The following is a 15,587-nucleotide window of genomic DNA, read 5'->3' on the forward strand; positions in this document are numbered from 1 at the left end:
AAGGGCAATAAGAGGGTCAGGCCAGGACACTACGGAGCTTTCTGGGGACACAGGAGCCACACGCTTGAAGAATTGAGAAATAGTGGCTGTGTGGTTGTTAGCTCCAGCAGATCTAAAGGAGTAGGGGGTGAAAGGATAAGGAGGATGGGAGGCATGGCAGCGACTTTAGGGAAGGAACCCATTTTCATGAAAATACGGTTTCATCTACCAGCAATAAGTCATCAACCAGGAAAAGGTGAGCAGATTGATATATAGTTTTGTGGGAAAAGATTTAGTGCTTAGGAGTCCAGTTGGTGGTGTCACTGATTAGGACCACCCACTGGACTCCTAAGCCTAGCATCAGCAGAGATTTCAATGAATAATTACTCTGTATGTTTTTTTTCCACACATCCATACATCAATTTACACAGCTCCCCATTGCTCTTTAAGGGCCCGTTCACACTGAGGAAAAGAGGCAGAATTTCAAGTGGAGCCAGCACCATTGTTTCAATGGGATTTCTTGTGCGCCTCCGCTCTCCGCTGAAAGAACAGGCCCCTAACATCACAGATCAGTTTTCTTGATCAACATGACAGGTCCCATTTAAAAAATAAGGGCCCATTCACAATGAGGAAAAGAGGCGGAATTTCAAGCAGAATTCCACCACTTTTTCTCAGTGTGGACAGGCCCTAAATTTCAAGCTAGATCCTTACAGGAATCCGTTTCATACTACAACCCTCCAAATTAAATGCAAAAACAAAGGCTTGACAGATAACATTCTAGCTACCTGCAGCCACCACTAGGGGGACCTCAGGGGTTTACTGCATACATCTTATAAACTAAGCTCAATAATCAAACAGTGTGCAGTAAGCTGTCTTTTTTTGTCAAATTTATCCAAAATATCATGATTGTGATTTACTTTCATTTCTGTCTTTCATGTGTTGGACTTTACAGATCAAAGTGCCCTACCATCTGTGGGAGTCGCCATCTGTACCCATTGTAAGTGACCTGACCTATTGCACTAAATGCCCCCATAGCCACATTATTCACGCTTTTCCTAACACAAGAACTTTCTTTACTGTTGGCTTCTCTAAGGATTCGGCACTGTATCCCTCTTATTAATATGCCGCACGTCTGTGTGACTGATGATGAAACCCAAGCCTCCTGTACCAGATAAATTATTAATGGCTTTGATTTAGCATGTGAGGCTGCAGATCACATATCAAAGATGAGTAGTCTTTACATCTGGTGCACTCTACAGCCGCTCACACGTCTTCAGCCTCTCCTATGTGTCAATTGTCAAAGCTCTAAGAGATATCTTGGCGGTCATGTCTTACATATACGTGTAGCATCTCAGTTCTGCACAAGATCATCCTAGCAAAGAGGGATCGTAAGTAGAGATGAGCGAACCTGGAGCATGCTCGAGTCCATCCGAACCCGAACTTTCAGCATTTGATTAGCGGTGGCTGCTGAACTTGGATAAAGCCCTAAGGCTATGTGGAAAACATGGATATAGTCATTGGCTATATCCATGTTTTCCAGACAACCTTAGAGCTTTATGCAAGTTCAGCAGCCCCCGCTAATCAAATACCGAACGTTCGGGTTCGGATCGACTCGAACCCGAACCCGGTTCGCTCATCTCTAATCGTAAGTTATATGAATGTATATAGAGAAAACCCCTGCTAGCCCATAGGCTGCTCACCTCATGAATAGGTAATTGTCCATTATACTTACTATGAGCAGTGGTCGCCAACCTATGGCTCTGACCAGCTGTTGTAGAACTACATCTCCCAGCATACCCTAAGAGCTTTTGTCTGTCAGTGTATACTGGGAGCTATAGTTTCAACATCTTGGAGACCTGTGCTGTATACAATTTGCAGGGATTTTTTTTATATTGTTATAACTATACACAAGAATTAGTGGGATGAGAGTAGCAGAAAACTTAGCTGGGAAAAATGTATGGTGCGACCAAGGCATCATTCCTCCTTACATGGCATATCTGAATATTAAAGGAGAAGTCCGGGGTAAATAAAATTTTCAAGCAGAGAGGTACAGTGAGGAACATAATAAACACGCCCGGACTTCTTCCCCTGGGCTCGGATTTCTCCAGTTCGAGCAACATCACTACTCGGATGATAGATTGCTCAACCAACCAATCAGTGACTGGGGCGGGACACCCCTGTAGTCGCTGATCGGCTGAGCGGTCAGTCGGATCAAGCACTTTCCCCCGAGTCGTGACAACATCGGAACTCGGGGGGAGTTCCATTGGGAATCCTGGAGTCTGTGATGCAGCATTCAGGGGCACAGGGAAAGGAGTGCTTCTTTATTATGCTTGCAAATAATAAATTTTTCCAGACTTCTCCTTTGAACATTACACCAATGTTTATTGAAATGTTATCCAAAGACAGATTCACTAGAAAAGTTTCATCATCCCATACGGGTTAGAGAAGGGATGTTCACAGCCATATGACAACATTTGATGGCTGGTAACTGGAACACAGGTACTGGGACACTACAGTCGAATTTGATCAGGTTGCAACTCCTCCAGCTGTTACAAAACTACAATTCCCATCATGCCTGGACAGCCAAAGCTTTAGCTTTGGCTGTCCAGGCATGATGGGAATTGTAGTTCTGCAACAGCTGGAGGGCTACAAGTTTGACACCTGTGATATAGTTAGTCCTTGATACTCCCCACCTTTCCCATATCTGTTGTGCTACATAATTTAAAGGGGGGAGGGGAGATAAAAAAAAAGAGGCATCTGGGAAAATAGAGATTTTTGAACGATAAAACAGGAGCATTGATTAGTCAGAGCGGTATTTACACCACAGACGTGTGTAATCTATGTGGACAGCTATGTGTCTCCATTAGGCCAGGCCGGGCAGTAAGCAGTAATCTCTTAAGCCGCAATTACTTTTAATTAAATCTTTGGGTATTGTCAGCAATTACATGTTATGAGGCATGCAGTTAATGAGGTCAGCGCTGACATCACAGAATCTGCTGCCCACAATGTCCTCACGCCGGCTATGGAATGTGTTATCGAGCTGCCGGGGACTGGCATCCACAGTATCCCTGGCGTGTTAGGATCCTCCTTATTATAACCGAACATGTCATGTCTCAGTGCCCGGCGGCTCTCTGTCCCTGGGATTTTTTTCTATTTTCAAAAAACTATTCTGAGCCAATGTAAGAGTAGGGGCATGAGGTTATATGGCAGCAAAGCGACCTCTGTGAGCTGTCACGTTGTGTCTCCATATGTATTGCAAGGATATCCTGCCATGCAAGTTATGCTATAGGGTTATATAGAAGTCTATGGGAGCTCTCATCTGGCTCCGCAGGGGCGGGGCCATGGATAGGCAGAGGAGGTGGATGACCTATGGTGCTTTTCTTTACTTTATCCGCTAAACATGGTGGCTGTATTCTGAAACCTTGTCCCAGCCCTGCAGCTCCAAACAAGCCGTATGAAGCCATAAAACAGTTGAGGTCACGTCTGGAGCTCCATTTAGTCAGGGGCAGTTTACCTATATTTTTGTGATTGGCCTGGAGTCCTATAGGCTGGACCCGCACCAATCCCCTATCCGATGGTTAGCAACCTGTGTCGCTCCAGCTGGTGCAAAACCACAACTCGCATCATGCCCTGAGGGCCAAAGCTGAGCTCCTCTAAAATAAATGGTGCAAAGTTGCAATACCACACACAACCTGAGGACAGGTGTGGCACTGTGTTTGAAAAAAAGCAGCTATGTTTTACTAATCCTGCGCAACCCCTTTAAACCTTGGCAGTCGTCATCTTTATTTGACAGTCTGAAATGATCGTGTTTAATTCAGATGAACTATTACGGGAATGCGTGACTTCCTATCCGGAGCGAGGGACTTTGTTCTGTTATCCAAGGTGTGTTATAAAAAGAAAACCCTTCTAAGAAGAAGTGTTTAAACAAGAAAGTACGATAGCGAATGTGGCGGCGGCAGGAGGATATATTTAGCGCAGATGCAGTTTACTTTAGTGACTCACTGGGGTGAGATATAGAGGTGCGATGTAAAGCGGCTAAATAGAGAGGTGGCTGTGCGCTGGGTGTTTATAGTGAAGTCAGGGGGCATTACTTGAAATACGCATCGATGTACACACACAGCTATGTCATCCCTGATCCTGCCCCAGGCCCGCTGGATCATGGACCCAGTGTCGAACTGGCCCCCCAGAGGATATTCCGGTGGGCCCCCAGCTCAGAACCTGCAGTAACACTGACTGACATGTCATTTCTTACTGGTTCTTTATTGGTGGGCCCCCCAGGATAATTTTCTCTGGTGCGCCCCAGATACCCCATTTCAACACTGCATTGACCCCTTTACCCACAAATAACTATTTAGGATACGATACAATCCGGATTGTGAGCCTTTCCTCCCCATCTCATTCCATGAGAGGGTGGGTTCAGACAACTGAATCCACACGGGTAAATTACGGCGTATTCCATTGCTAGTACGCACTCACGGCCGTGCCATGCCTCTCCGCCCGTGCCATAGACACCATTCTATGCACGGGCGAATTCCGCATTCCGCCAAAAGAATTGACATGTCAATTCTTTTGGCGGGAAGCGGAATCCTCCCGCCTATAGAATGGTGTCTATGGAGCCAACGGAAAGGCGCGCGGCCGTGAGCGCGTACTAGCAACGGACCACCGAAATTTATTGAATAGTGGCGGCACAAACCTGACATGTCACACAATGGAGAGTGCGGCTCCGACCGCACTCTCCATTGTCGGCTATTGTGAATTGGGATGCAGGCACAGTACCAGCCGGGATGATTTTCACATAGTATGGCTGGTGTTTCACATAGTGTGAACACGGCCTTATACTGTCCAATAATAGATAAAGGTACACACCCTATTGACAAGGAGAATGGTGACACCCAGTTGGCAATTTATTTGTATATTTCCAGAAGGAATAAAAAGAGGAAATCCTGAGGAGTTCTGAGGGAAGATGCTCCAATATGGTTATTACAAATGTAATACAAGTATTTAGTGACGCAGAGATTTCAGGAGAATGGCGCTCCTCCATTTCTTGCGCCTGTTCCCTCTGCGCAGTTGTTTGCTCTAGTTTCTGATGGTTTGGCCACCATACAGAACGGCTGTCATTGTGATATCATTCCTATTTTCCAGAGCCGCCATGCTTCCCAGCACACTTGGCTCGTCTTCTAAGCAGAGAGAAACTATATATGTTTTGATTATCTGGAGCCGGAGAGAACGTGGCTGAGAGGATCCGTCCTCAAGCGATTTCAGATATGAAAGAAGGAAACACAAATATTCAGTTCTAATATGATGGCAGCAAAACATATCTGACCCCTCGGGTCATTATATTCAATGGGCATCCTAAAGGGCGACTTCTCAGAAGTGAGGAGGTAAATGTAGAACACACTACATGTAAAGCAGCACAACCTATATGTGTTATCATACCAAAGTAGTGTATACCTATATACTCAAGTCTAGATGAATAGATTACACCCTGCTGCAAAGGCTGGAATCAGAGATAACTCCAATCCTGGTAATGTTACCCCTCAGATGCCGCAGTCAGTAACAACAATGGCATATAAGTGGATAGACAGAAGAGGGGAAACTTCTCTGTTACCTCTTTATATCAACTGGTGTGAGAAAGTTACAGTATATAGATTTGTAGGTTGCTTCTATTTAAAAATCTCCAGTCTTCCAGTACTTATCAGCTGCTGTCTGTCCTGCAGGAAGTGGTGTATTCTTTCCAGTCTGACACAGTGCTCTCTGCTGCAACCTCTGTCCATGTCAGGAACTGTCCAGAGTAGGAGAGGTTTCCTCTAGGGATTTGCTGCTGCTCTGGACAGTTCCTGTCATGGACAGAGGTGGCAGCAGAGAGCACTAGAAAGAATACACCACTTCCTGCAGGACATACAGCAGCTGATAAGTGCTGATAAGTGCTGTAAGACAGGAGAATTTTAAATAGAAGTAAATTACAAATCTTTATAACTTCCTGACACCAGTTGATTTGAAATATTACTTGGAATACCAATTGGAGTTGATTTGAAATATTATTTGGAATACTACTTTAAAGAAAGCCTCTTACTCTGCTATGTGTATACACCTGCTAGGAATTGCCAGGGTCAGGATTTATTAGGATGCCTATTTATTATACATAGACAGGCATAATACAATAAACAATGAGTCAAATAGTGTAAAAGAAAAAAAAAAAGTTACTGTCTAGTTTAAAAGTGACTCCTGAACTATGATGCAGCATTGCCACTCTATAAAGCATGGTTTGCCCTGTTGTCCTGTGCTCATGTAATATTCCCCATATATACATGATCTCCCGGCCTCTCTATTATTTATCTAAAGCCATGACTTAACTCAGTGACATAACCCAGACCCTCCTCACCACCGCCGCCGCCTGACGTTTGCGGTGGTGCAGCCACCTGGCACCGTTACATTGTATTTACTGAACATACGGGACCGTCATCTGTGATTCAGGATTCTTAGTGTAATGAGAACCTGGAAGTGAATTTAGCAATGGGATCTGCCAGACCTAAATTATTCAGATTTCCAGGAAATATTTCAGCCTGTAGGTCCAATTAACGAAAGAGTTTTATAAGGATTTAATTGTATGCTATATAATGGTGAGCATTGCTTAGTATCCCACGGCTGAAACAGTTAACAATGAATTGATGTATCTAAGCCTGTCATGTTGGATATTGTCATCTAAGCTTATATTAAACTGTATTAAGCGTGACACTGTCTGCTTAACTGGTATATCTAAGCCTTCAATATGTGATACTGTGCTGCTGAACCAGTGCATGAAAGCTTGTCATTTGTGATACAGTCTGCTGAGCCATGTATCTAACCTTGTTTGCTGAACAAGCCTACCAGATCTGTAACATGTATGATATTGTCTGCTAAGCTGGTATATGGAGAGTTATTCCTGTGTTGTTGATACTGGCATCTATAATATGCTGGAGGCCTGATACTGGGGTCTATAACATGCTGGGGGCCTTATACTGGGGTCTATAATATGCTGGGGGCCTGATACTGGGGTCTATAATATGCTGGGGGCCTGATACTGGGGTCTGTAATATGCTGGTGGCCTAATACTGGGGTATATAATATGCTGGGGCCTGATACTGGGGTCTATAATATTCTGGGGGCCTGATACTGGGGTCTATAAAATGCTGGGGTCCTGATACTGGGGTCTATAATATGCTGGGGGCCTAATACTGGCATCTATAATATGCTGGGGGCCTGATACTGGGGTCTGTAATATGCTGGGGGCCTAATACTGGCATTTATTATATGCTGGGGGCCTGATACTGGGGTCTATAATATTCTGGGGGCCTGATACTGGGGTCTGTAACCTGCTGGGGGCCTGATACTGGGATATATAATATGCTGGGGGCCTGATACTGGGGTCTATAATATGCTGGGGGCCTGATACTGGGGTCTATAATATGCTGGGGGCTGATACTGGGGTCTATAATATGTTGGGGGCCTTATACTGGGGTCAATAATATGCTGGGGGCCTTATACTGTTCCAGAGGAAGTGACATTACTAGTAAATATTTACCGCCATGTGTCATGTCTATCATGCAGCAATGTCTTCACAGTACAGATACATGTATCTCAAACATTAGATCAAAGTGCCATTCAGAATGAGCCCCGATTTGTATTATAGATCCATCACTGTGCTGGATGCTCACCTAAGAAGAACGTGCAGATGGATGGGAGTTACACACCTCTGGATGATGGGTGTTGTATTCTGCAATTATAACAGCTCCAGAAATAGACAGTTTCGTCCTTTACCTGCAGCTATGGGAGAAGCAAAAAGGCAAATATGTCATGCACGCTCACTACCACCAGTCATATAGTGCCACCTGTTTCATGCCAGCACAACTGCGTCTTTTCATTACTGTAACATGTGACCTAATCTGACCCACCAGAAATCTCAGTGTTTAATGTGTCAGAGGAAGCTGGTCCTGGGTCAGCTGACTTCCTGAGAACTACAAGATGACATTTGCCTCCTGAGAGAACACAGATCCCCTCCCTACCCAGCTCTCTATGTATATCTGTGGGATCAGCATATATAGTAGTTATGCACCTCTCCCAAGGCTGCGTTCACATGTTGTGTTATCTGGTTTTAGAGTTACAGCTTGTACAATACCTCAAAACAACAATTCACAATTATGCTAGTTGGAAACAGTCAGCAAATTTGCCATCACACATCTTGAGCTCTGACAACACAAGACATTTTGTGACAATAGTTTTTGTTTTCAGAATGCAAATCACAAGGGCAAGTACTGACACTGAACAAGCAGGGGATGTTGGGAGATTTCAGCTCCGATGCCTGCAGAATTATGATTGCACCTCTGGAGTATATTCCAGCCTGTAACTCATTATAAGATACATGTCACATAAACGGAGATGTCTCATCTTTCAGGATCTCCGCTCTTTGCCTGGCGGTGGAAATAGAAACCTACTCTAGATTTTTTTCGTATAAGTTCCCAACCATCCAAGTCCTTTGATCAGAGGAGTCAGAATTTATTACCTCTACACGCTATCTTATCCCACCAGGACAGGAGGGCTCAGGTCACGCTGCCCGTTTACCCATCAATGTGGGGTGACATCAATATGGACCACAGGATTGTCACCCAGATATACCAAGATAATGATGAAGCAGAGCCGAGATTGTCACTTCTTAGGGATTTCCCTTCAGTTGCAGTAAAGGTGATGATGTTCACACCACCATTAGCAGTTCCATCAGATTAGATGGTGTGAACAGTACAGCATATGGCGCAATTCTTCTCACTGAAACTACAGAAACTATGATGGAACGCGAACGACGATGGATTTGATTTAAAAAAAAATGTTCTGTTTTTCTATTTTTGTCCGGATCTGTTGTTTTTTTTTTTTTAACATCTATATTTCATTACATCCATAAAGGGTTTTCCAGTCGGTAAGTCAATTTTAAAAATGGTGGTTGGGCCAGTGGGGAGGGGAGCGGGGAAGCCATACCTTCCTTTTCTTGCCATACATCTATAGTTAAGCCCCTCATCCCAGTGAGTGGACGATGCCAGACATACTTGTCAGCCAGTCAGTGGCTTAGAGTACTATTACACGAAACGATAATCAGCCGATTATCGCTCCATTTAATAAATAAAACGATCAGCCGATGGCAACGATCATCTGCTGGTCGTTGATATAGGTTTGGACCTATTATCGTTGGGCGCCGACCGCGCACCGCGCGCACCACTGACAGGCCACTCTGAAGTTAGAGCGCGCTGGACCCGTGGAGAAGAAGACCGCAGCAGCAGCCCTGAAACGTTGATAGGTATTGTATATAGTAAAGCAAGGGCTGCAAGCACATCGGTAACATCGATGTCCCTGCAGCCCTTGTTTAACGATTATCGGGCCGTGTAATAGGTCCAGTAAACGAGCGCCAATCTAGCAGATCGCTGCTCGTTTACAGGTATTATCGGGCCCCAATCGGCCCGTGTAATACCACCCTTAGGCAGGACAGTACTGTAGCCTGGCTTGGACTGGCCCTCCGGGAAAACGGGGAATTGCCCAGTGGGCCCTCCCCTCTGGTGGGCCCCTGAGCAGGAGATGGGCCTGGGTATTTAGGATCTCCAGGCCTGACATACATTCCCCCAGCAGTGCTGCAGACTTCTGTCACCCATGTCACTTACTGCCTCTATATAGTGAGCTGGGGCTTCAATTGTATAGAGACACGGAGTGAGCAGGATGATAGGCAGCCGCATGTAGTGTGCAGCAGCAGTGCAGCTAGCTCTTCTCTCATCTCCTCTCCTCTTCCCCAGGCCCCTCCCCCACCTCCTCCTCTTAGGGCCTTCTTCTGCTCTATGTGTTGCTGGCTACTGCCAGTCGGGTCACAGGAGGAGGGGAGGGGATGGAGCTGCAGCCTGCACAGACTTTGAGAAGTCTGCAGCTCCTGGAGTTCCCCCAGTGTGGGGACTGCTGTACAAAAGGTAAATCTGTGAACGTAAAGTATTACATATATGTGAGTCTGTGTATTGTGCATGTGTGTGTATTATCTGTGTATATATGTAATCTGCATTTCCAGTGTGTGTTTATGTATTGTGTGTATACAGACTGCATAGACTTGTGCAGCCTGTGACTGTGGGCAGCATGCAGTGTCATCTGTGGGCTACCCTCAATTATAGACCGCACATTACGAGGCATATGTGTATGTGCGCGAGAGGCCTTACTGTCATTAAAGAAATGTTGACATGTCATGCAGACATGTCAAAAGTTTTACCGAGACCTCCACCAATAGCCAGATCATCACTTAATCTGTTATGTTGTGAGTATTGGGCTTTATATACTCCTGCAATGACCACCGAGTACAGCAGATTGAGTGGCGATCAAGCCATGGTTAGAGGTCTCAGCACTAAAACCCCTACCAATCGAACCTTTAAACACGTGGACCATCTTCAAAGTTTCAAAGGCTTCACGTTTTTATGTATTTCTCCAGCAATTTCATTGACCCACGGGTTCATGGAGGTCGGATTGTGTGGATAGGGGACAAGTAAGTTTAAGTCACTAAACCCCTTTAAGAAACTTAGGTGCAACTTTATGCTCTTTGCATATGGTGTCATGACTGTTGGGCCATGGGTAAAACTGACTTGTTATACATGTTTCTCAAGTTAGTTCGATTACAACAATATTTAACTTGTGTAACTTTTATTTTATTTGATAGCTTTTAAAAAATTAAAACTTAAAAAAAAATAAAATCTTTCTTACAATCGCTCTATTACCATGCTTATAACACTTTTATTCTTTGGTCCATGGGACTGTGCGAGGTGTCATTTTTTTGCGGCATGATCTCTACTTTCTATCGGTATCTTGTTTGATCACTTTTTACTACAATTTTTTGGCATTTGATGCAACCAACAATGCACAATTTTGCACTTTGAAATTTTTTGGCACTTACGCCGCTTACCGTGCGAGATCAGGAATAAAATACATTAATAGTTCGGGCGATTACGCACGAGGCAATACCAAATATGTTTATTTATTTATATATTTTTATTTATAAAATGGGGAAAGGGGGGTGATTCAGACTTTTATTAAGGAAGAGGATTTTTTTTTCTTTTAATAAAAAAACATTTTTTTTTTTTTTTACACACTTACTAGAAGTCCCCCTGGGGATAGGGTTATTCCCCCTGGGCAACTTCTACTATTACTGCTCTGATCTCTCAATGAAATCTATGCAATATAGATATACTGCCTAGATCCATGAGATCTGTGTTCTATTGCTCTCGGCTGCTGCAGCCGAGAGCAATAGATTGCAGAGTCCGGATCAGCGCCTTTATGGCACAGACCCCCGGCTGCAGCAGATGCGGGGATTGCTCCTCTGCGATCGCGTCAACTTTGACAGCTGCATTTAAATGGCTAATTAGCGAGCATAGCGATCGGACCGTGCCTGCTAATTGCCGCAACCTCGGGCAGCAGATAGCATCCGGGATCGCGGCTGTTTGGAGCTGGTTATATTGGTGGCTGGGGATATAGGATGGACCCCTAAAATCAATTTCCCTGGTGAACTCAAGGTACTCCAGTTGGCTGATGGGCATGTCTTCTGCCGACCACTAACCAGGAAATGTGGTAGCAACCAATAACAGCGCAGCTCTCACTTTTCTTGTGCGGTGTAAACAATATAAGCCAAACCTTGATTGGTTGCTAGGGGTAACAAAGGTAAGTAGTGAACAGTGAGGCCTTGTGATGTCACCACAGCCGCCTGCGGGCACAGAGGACGTGAATACAAGCACTGATGTAGACAGTGGAAAATCCCATGGCACGTTATTTAGGGATGGTATTTGACCTCTGTAAACTATGAAACAAAGAGCCCATTTTGATAGAATTTTCTCTCCCTTGTGCTGATTGAATTGCATTGTGGTAACGCCAGTCCGGCTGGAATTATGCAAATGAGTGAAGACTTAAATAGTTGCGTTTGATGCCAAAAATTCACCCACGGGCATTCAAGGCTGGAAAGTGGTGGGTAAAAGTATCCGTCCCTGATGAATGGCGCGGGAACGTAAATATGGGAGATCAGGGATGGGGAAACTGGGGCCTGAAGCTGTTGCAAAACTACAATTCCCATCATGCCTGGACAGCCTTTGATGGGAATTGTAGTTTTGCAGCAGCTAGAGGGATGCGGGTTCCCCATGCCTGGTATAGTCAAATCGATTATACAGGGGCATAGCTATAGGGGGCACTTATGTGGCAGTAACACCCGGGACCTGGTGTATAAGCCTGCCAACACAGATATATATATGCACACATTTATAGAAAAGCAGAGTTCTTGAATTTTCTCCAACTCATCTGTTGTAAAACCTCCAACCTCTAACTCATCTGTTGTAAAACTTTAAAAAAAAAAACGTTCCGCTAAGATCATTTCTGTAAGTCCAGCTGAGTTGTCCGCACACAGTAGTTGGCACCAACGGCGCGGTTGTCACTCTCCCAGTGGGAACAATATGACTTTGGCAGACATCGGACATAACTTTCATCTAACCAAGCTGAAGAGAGATGAGATGGTGGCACATTCCTGCTCAGATCACTCAGCTGCACACACCGGGACAATCACATGGCGAGGAAAGTGTGATCAGCGTAACGCGTAGTGTGCGCCATTGTTATCATACCGGAGCCATGAACAGCTGAGTGATGGAAGGTCATTCACCAGACAATGAAAACTCTGTTTATACGATTGAACAGAAACTACATGTTATATTCTTATTAGAGATGAGGGTTTGTTGCAATAGCATCTAAGGCTGCGTTCACACATACAGGAAAAGCAGACTCCGAAGAGGGTCACCCCGACCTGCCATATCTTAATGTAAAACAGAGTGGACACCTTCTATATCACCTTACTAGTGGCCCTCCAGCTGTTGTAAGGCCGGGTTCACACCATGTGAGACAGCGGCCATTCTGTGACCCCGCCGTGTCACAGAACGGCGCGTAGTCAGTGAAGTTCATCCCGGCCGCTACTGCAGTACTAGCCAAATGAACTTTATTTGTGCTGAATTGGGATATGGGCGCACTCATGTGCACCTGCATCCCGATTCACCTTAGCACACAATGGAGAGTGCAGCCGGAGCCGCACTTTCCATTGTGTGAGCTGCCAGTCTTGTGCGGCCACTATTCAATGAATAGCAGCCAAACAACACTGACAGCTCACAGTGTTTTTGTCAGTTTTTCCTGTGGCCGCTAGGGATCCCAGATGGAGTGTATACTATGAGGGGAATTTACAAAGACCGGCTTACAATTATGTTGGCCCCACTCCCTTTTCCCTGGCAGCATTCTCTAAGAGGCGCACGTGAATCCTGACGACTGGGCGCCCGGTGTACGAAATTTTGATCATGATTTATGCCTGCGAGCAGGCGTAAATCATGATAAATGAGGTGCGGGAGGAGGCAGCGCCTTATCCCCGCCTTATCACGCCCCCGCAAGCTCCGCCAGCCCGCCCATCAGGCGAGCGGGGCGTACGCCAGGAAGAAGGGGCGGATCTGCACCTTTTCCCTGGCGTACGCCTCTGGCGTATGTTTCATAAATGTGCCCCTATGTGTATACACTCCGGCCAGGATTCCCTCTGACTGCAGTGCAACATAACATTTCTAATAATCACGGCCGTTGTTGCAAATCGGCAACAATGGCTGTGATTAATAGAAAAGTTACGTTGTGTGAACGTAGCCTAAAACTGCAACTCCCATCATGTCCTGATCATCTAAGGCAGTGGTGGGGAACCTTAGGCCCCCCAGCTGTTGCAAAACTACAATTCCCATCATGCCTAATCAGCCGAAGGCCGTCCAGACATGATGGGAATTGTAGTTTTGCAATAGCTGGAGGGCTGAGGGTTACCCATCCCTGATCTAATGGCCCTTTTACATGGAATGATTATCGTTCGTTTTTGCACGATAACGATCGCATTTGAATGATAATGGTTCCGTGTAAACACTGCGAACGATCAAGCGACGAGCGAGAAATCATTCATTTTGATCTTTCACCATGTTCTCAAATCGTCGTTGAGCGTTCGCAAACAATTTGCAGATCGTTCCGTGTAAACAGTCTTTCAACGATTTCACCTATGTGTGAGATGGGCTTAAGCGATCGCAAAACGATAGCAAAACGATTTTCCTGTACTATGTATTGTTCCGTCTAAACGCTGATCGTTATAAAAAAAACATTGATTATTCAAGATATTTAATCGTGTGATCGGGCCAATTATCGCTCCATGTAAAAGGACCATAAGGCTTCATAGTAAAACCTCAACTCTCATTATGGGGCTGCAACTAAAGGCTCTTCAGCTGTTGCAAAACAACTTCTCCCATCAAGCCTTGATAGCTGAACACTGACCGGGTGTTGCTAAACTACAATTCCTGACAGCTGAAGACCCACCCATTGTTGCAAATCTACTACTCCCATTATGCACTGGCAGCAGAGAGCCACAGATTGGGTTTGTTGGGCGTTGAGAAGTTTATAACACACCTGCCAGCACACAGGTAATCACCATTGATAATAATTACTACGTCCTCCAGCACTGGCAGCCGCCACAAAACCTTTTATCTTCTTAGCATAATGAGGAAGAAACGTGAGATCATAGTCCCGGCCTGGCCCAGCAGCTGCTGAGAGCTGGACCCCTGTCCCCACCCCTATGTCTGACTTCTAAGGGTCCTTTTACACGCACAGATATATTGCTTAATCGCTTGTTTAGCGAACGACATGTGACGATTCATTTAAAAGATAGACATTTAGACGAGAAGATAAATCGCTATGAAAAGTCGTTGATATGATCGTAATTGCCTTCCTATATACTCCATGAATATTCGTAATTGCGTTCGTATCTATATACTGTGAAGGATCAGTGTTTATCAGAAATACGAGAACGATTAACAGTGATTTGAGGTCAGTTAAAAAGATGTGATCATGTGATACAAACAATTTTTTCATTCGTGGTTTGATCGTTGCTGCATTTACACCAGAAGATTATCGATTAAACACTAACAATTTAACGATTTTTTGCATGATAATCGCCCGATGTAAAAGGCCGTTTTGGCTGGCTTGCTTGAGTTGCACTCATGTCTAGTGGCTATATATCTTCAGTAATCTCTCCTGTCCACTCTATACACATGGGCGCTCAACACCGCTAAATGTTCATGTGTTCTCTATGCAGAGGGGTAAGCTGCAGCCATATATCTCTGGCAGCAGCTTATCTCTCCCAGAACAAAGAAGTCAGGAAGTGACAATCCATGACACCCAACTCCCTATCTCCACTCTAACTGTGGATGGAGACTCGGGAGACCCCCTATACACTCTGTACTGACAGCTGTTCAGTTTGGCCGACTTTAATAAAAAGTGTATGAAGACCTTTTTTCACGCTTACAAAAACATGGCCACTTTCTTCCTGAAACAGCACCACTCTTCTGTCCAGCTTGGGTGGCTCAGTTCCACTCAAACAAATGAAGCTGAACTGTAATACCACACACAACCTGAGGACAGGTGTGGCACTGTTTTTTTTTCTTATCCTGGACAACCCCTAAGGGTATATTCACACGGGCGGGCTCGCAGGTCCTGTCAGTTCCCATAAACTACATACTTGCTGCGGT

General features: G+C 45.0%; 1 protein-coding gene across 2 annotated transcripts in view; it reads left to right on the plus strand.

The window, feature by feature from the left end:
* FRMD6 (FERM domain containing 6) overlaps positions 1 to 15,587 on the plus strand; it is a 102,614-nt gene that overhangs the window by 36,459 nt on the left and 50,568 nt on the right. Inside the window, exon 2 of one of the 2 annotated variants that reach the window (XM_069950765.1) lies at positions 932 to 976. The exons of the other annotated variant lie outside the window; for it this stretch is intronic. The gene's annotated coding sequence lies outside the window, so the exon portion shown is untranslated. The remainder of the gene's footprint in view (positions 1 to 931; positions 977 to 15,587) is intronic. 2 annotated transcript variants of the gene reach the window in all.

The sequence above is a fragment of the Dendropsophus ebraccatus genome, chromosome 13 (genome assembly GCF_027789765.1).
Source record: "Dendropsophus ebraccatus isolate aDenEbr1 chromosome 13, aDenEbr1.pat, whole genome shotgun sequence".
NCBI classification, from domain to species: domain Eukaryota; kingdom Metazoa; phylum Chordata; class Amphibia; order Anura; family Hylidae; genus Dendropsophus; species Dendropsophus ebraccatus.